Consider the following 5,065-nt stretch of genomic DNA (forward strand, 5'->3'; position numbering starts at 1 on the left):
TGGGGTGTGAGTGTAGGTGGTGTGTGAGTTAGCGTGTATGCAGGTGGTGTGAGAGTTGGGGTGTGTGTGCAGGTGGGGTGTGAGTTGGTATGTGTGTGTGTAGGTGGTGTGTGAGTTGGGGTGTATGTGTAGGTGGGGTGTGAGTGTAGGTGGGGTGTGAGTGTAGGTGGTGTGTGTGTGCAGGTGGGCTGTGAGTTGGTGTGTGTAGTGGTGTGTGCACTGGTCTGCATGATGGTGTTGCGTGCGTGTGTGTGACTTGCTTCAGGCGGTGGGTTCGGGTCGCTGCTGGTGCTGATTAGGGGCTGGGGAGTGCGGGGCAGGAACGCAGAGGGCCCGGCCGTCATCGTTCTCAGGAGGGCTGCTGCCGTCAGGGGGCCCTGACTTGGCCGCCAGGCGTCGGTCTGTGGAGGAGCCCTTGCTGCTGACTCTCAGGCCCCTCTCGGGCCGGGCCGTGTCTGCTCAGCGCGGGGACAGCCCCGGGGTGCAGGTGGTGGGGCGGCTCCCCAGGCAGCAGCCGGGCACCCGTGGGGCGCGGGGCAGGTGTGGTTGCAGGTTGAGAGTGCTGAGCTCTCTGAGACCTCGCGTATCACCTTCCCAGGTGGCTGCCCAGGCTGCCTTCCCACCAGCAATGATGCCAGTTGCTGCCGCTCTGCCTTCCCACTGGCATCCCGTGTGTCCTGACATATCATTGTCATTGGAGGCGGTTTTAAAGGGATCTCAGTGAGTTTCTCTCTCTAATCTGTCCCCTCTCTCCTTGCACCTCTTCCCACCTCCCAGCCTATTTCCCCCCCGACCCAGGGACCCTTGGGACAGCTTAGGGGTCTGCTGACCCCTGGGTGACTCCGCCCAGGCTGGTGGTCGTGAGAGGTGTCCTCCAGGGAGCTGCTCCCCTGCCTAAACTCCCTCCATCCACACGGCTGTTTTGGGGGTTGTTAGAATCGAAAGGATTCTGTGTGCTCATTTCACAGGAATGTTTATGGATGGATAACCCCCGAATTCTCTAGATATTCCCATTCTTGGTCTCTCATTTGTTCAGTGTGAATACTGCTGCTAAAGACCCTAATGAATTTAAAATCAGAATTCCTAGATCTCTTAGTTCTCTGCTTCCTCCCCCATAAAATGTTCCTGTTGAACTCTAAGGATGAATTTCTAAAGTCTTATCTGACCAAAGTGATTAAAGGTGAAAAAACGCTGAATAAACCTCGCAGAGTTTTGGCAGATGGGTGGGTGGGGTGATGGGTGTCTGCCACAGAGCAGGCTGGCGATGCGTTTAGCTGTCCTGGGCTTGGCCTCTGAACCCTGCTTGCTTTTAATTTCTTCCCACCTTTCTCCTCTGAAATGATGAGGTCTCTAAAAGCTCCCTTTGACTTTTATTCTCAAACACACAGAGGCTCCCCAGTGGCAGCATAAGGCGCTCTTTCATATAAGTTGCTCTCTTGTTGTTCAGTTGCTGTCGTGTCCGACTCTTTGCAACCCCATGGACTGCAGCATGCCAGACTTCCCCGTCCTTCACTGTCTTCCAGCGCTGGCTCAAACTCATGTTCATTGAGTCAGTGATGTTAGCCAGTCATCTCATCCTCTGCTGTCCCCTTCTCCTCCTGCCTTCAATCTTTCCCAGCATCAGGGTCTTTTCCAATGAGTTGACTCTTCGCATCAGGTGGCCACAGTATTAGAGCTTCAGCTTCAGCATCAGTCCTTCCAATGAATATTCAGGACTGATTTCGTCTAGGATTGATGGGTTGGATCTCCTTGCAGTCCAAGGGACTCTCAAGAGTCTTCTCCAGTGCTCGCTTCGGCAGCACATATACTAAAATTGGAACGATACAGAGTAGATTAGCATGGCCCCTGCGCAAGGATGACACGCAAATTCGTGAAGCGTTCCATATTTTTAAGAATGAAACTAGATCACTTCCTAACACCGCACACAAAAATAAACTCAAAATGGATTAAAGATCTAAATGTAAGATCAGAAACTATAAAACTCCTAGAGGAGAACATAGGCAAAACACTCTCAGACATAAATCACAGCAGTATCCTCTATGATCCACCTCCCAGAATTCTGGAAATAAAAGCAAAAATAAACAAATGGGATCTAATTAAAATTAAAAGCTTCTGCACAACAAAGGAAAATATAAGCAAGGTGAAAAGACAGCCTTCTGAATGGGAGAAAATAATAGCAAATGAAGCAACTGACAAACAACTAATCTCAAAAATATACAAGCAACTTATGCAGCTCAATTCCAGAAAAATAAACGACCCAATCAGAAAATGGGCCAAAGAACTAAATAGACATTTCTCCAAAGAAGACATACGGATGGCTAACAAACACATGAAAAGATGCTCAACATCACTCATTATTAGAGAAATGCAAATCAAAACCACAATGAGGTACCACTTCACACCAGTCAGAATGGCTGCGATCCAAAAATCTGCAAGCAATAAATGCTGGAGAGGGTGTGGAGAAAAGGGAACCCTCCTACACTATTGGTGGGAATGCAAACTAGTACAGCCACTATGGAGAACAGTGTGAGATTCCTTAAAAATTGCAAATAGAACTACCTTATGACCCAGCAATCCCACTTCTGGGCATACACACTGAGGAAACCAGAATTGAAAGAGACACATGTACCCCAATGTTCATCGCAGCACTGTTTATAATAGCCAGGACATGGAAACAACCTAGATGTCCATCAGCAGATGAATGGATAAGAAAGCTGTGGTACATATACACAATGGAGTATTACTCAGCTGTTAAAAATAATTCATTTGAATCAGTTCTGATGAGATGGATGAAACTGGAGCCGATTATACAGAGTGAAGTAAGCCAGAAAGAAAAACACCAATACAGTATACTAACACATATATATGGAATTTAGGAAGATGGCAATGACGACCCTGTATGCAAGACAGGGAAAGAGACACAGATGTGTATAACGGACTTTTGGACTCAGAGGGAGAGGGAGAGGGTGGGATGATTTGGGAGAATGACATTCTAACATGTATACTATCATGTAAGAATTGAATCGCCAGTCTATGTCTGATGCAGGATGCAGCATGCTTGGGGCTGGTGCATGGGGATGACCCAGAGATGTTATGGGGAGGGAGGTGGGAGGGGGTTCATGTTTGGGAACGCATGTAAGAATTAAAGATTTTAAAATTTAAAAAATAAAAAACTAAAAAAAAAAAAAAAAAAAAGAGTCTTCTCCAGCACTACTCCAGTTCCAAAGCCTCAATTCTTCGGCGCTCGGCCTTCTTCATGGTCCCACTCTCACATCCGTACATGACTGCTGGAAAAACCACAGCGTTGACTATACGAACCTTTGTTGGCAAAGTGATGTCTCTGCTTTTTAGTATGATGTCTAGGTTTGTCATATTCTTTCCTGGAGAATCTCCGTGGACAGAGGTGCTTGGTGGGATACAGTCCCTGAGGTTGCAAAGGGTCGGACAGGACGGAGCGACTAAGCACAGGTTTGTCATAGCTTTTCTTCCAAGGAGCAAGCATCTTTTAATTGTATGGTCTCAGTCTCTGTCCACGCTGATTTTGGAGCCCAAGAAAATATGGGCTCAAACTGTCACAGTTTCCATTTTTTAAAATATGGCTGCTGGCAAATGGGGGGCTGACAGGGGACTCTTGGGTAGTTCCGTCCATCTTGTAAAGGGCTCCTCTGCTTTGTGAGCAAGTGACGGGGTGGCCCCAGCCTGCCTCTGACACACTCAGCAGTTCTCAAACTGTGCAGGGCGGCACCTGAAGTGGGAAAGAGAGGCTTGCTCATCATTCAGCTTCCTGGGCCTCACCCTCGTGGGCTCTGATTCTATGGGCCTCAAGGGGGCCTAGGAATCTGTATGCCTTGGTTTTTTGGCCATGTAACATTTTAAAAAACTTTTTACTTTGTATTGGAGTATAAGCAATTAACAATGCTGTGATAGTTTTAGCAAACAAACAAGGGACCCAGCCATACCTGTGCATGTATCCATTCTCCCCCGGACTTCCCTCCCATCCAGGCTGCCACGTAACTTTCAGGGCAATCCCTGTGCTATAAGTAGGTCTTTGTTAGTTATCTATTTTATTTTATTTTTCAAACTCTAAACTTTCTATTTTGCATTAGAGTATAGCCAGTTAACTGGAGAAGGAAATGGCAACCCCCTCCAGTGGGAGAATCCCACGGACAGAGGAGCCCGGCAGGCCATGGTCCATAGGGTTGCAGAGAATCAGCGACTAAGCACGCACACACACTGATTAACAATGCTGTGACAGTTTCAGGTAAAAGCCACGGAACTCAGCTATACCTACACATGTATCCATTCTCCCCCAAACTCCCCTCCCATGCAGGCTGCCACGTAACATTGAGCAGAGTCCCCTGTGCTACAAGTAGGTCCTTATTGGTCATCCATTTTATTTTTCAAATTTTAAACTTTCTATCTTAGAGTCGGCTATTAGAGTATAGCTGATTAACTGGAGGAGGAAATGGCAACCCACTCCAGTATTCTTGCCCGGAGAATCCCACGAACAGAGGAGCCTGGCAGACCATGGTCCATAGGGTTGCAGAGAGTCGGACACGACTGAAGCGACTAAGCATGCACACACGCACAGCTGATTAACAATGTTGTGATTGTTTCAGGTAAACAGCCACGGAACTCAGCTATACCTACACATGTATCCATTCTCCCCCAAACTCCCCTCCCATCAGAGTTCCCTGTGCTACAAGTGGGTCCTTGCTGGTTATCCATTTTAAATAGAGCAGTGTGTTCCTGTCCATCTCGAACTCCTTAACCATCCCTTCCTCCATCCCTCCACTGCCCCCTACCAGCAACCACAAGCTTCTTCTCAAAGTCTGTGAGCTCGTTTCTATTTTGTAGACAAGTTCATTTACATCATTTTTTTTAGAGGAATCTGTATTTTCATTAAGCACTTGCCTTGGACTGCATCGGGTTCCGCCCATAACTCATATGTTGAAGCCCCCGTCACCCACTGTTTTTGGAGACAGGACCTTTATGGAAGTAAGTAGGGATAAATGCTTCAGAAGGGTGGGGCCCTGATCAGATGGTATTAGTAACTTTTAAGCAG

At 47.4% G+C, this 5,065-nt stretch overlaps 1 non-coding gene across 1 annotated transcript; it reads left to right on the forward strand.

Annotated features, from left to right (window-relative positions):
* The first annotated feature begins 1,783 nt into the window (after nt 1-1,783).
* LOC114114671 (U6 spliceosomal RNA) lies at nt 1,784-1,890 on the forward strand. The gene has a single exon (XR_003589288.1). It is a non-coding gene; the product is annotated as a U6 spliceosomal RNA (small nuclear RNA).
* Nucleotides 1,891-5,065: the final 3,175 nt, after the last annotated feature.

The sequence above is a fragment of the Ovis aries genome, chromosome 4, assembly GCF_016772045.2.
Source record: "Ovis aries strain OAR_USU_Benz2616 breed Rambouillet chromosome 4, ARS-UI_Ramb_v3.0, whole genome shotgun sequence".
Lineage (NCBI taxonomy): Eukaryota > Metazoa > Chordata > Mammalia > Artiodactyla > Bovidae > Ovis > Ovis aries.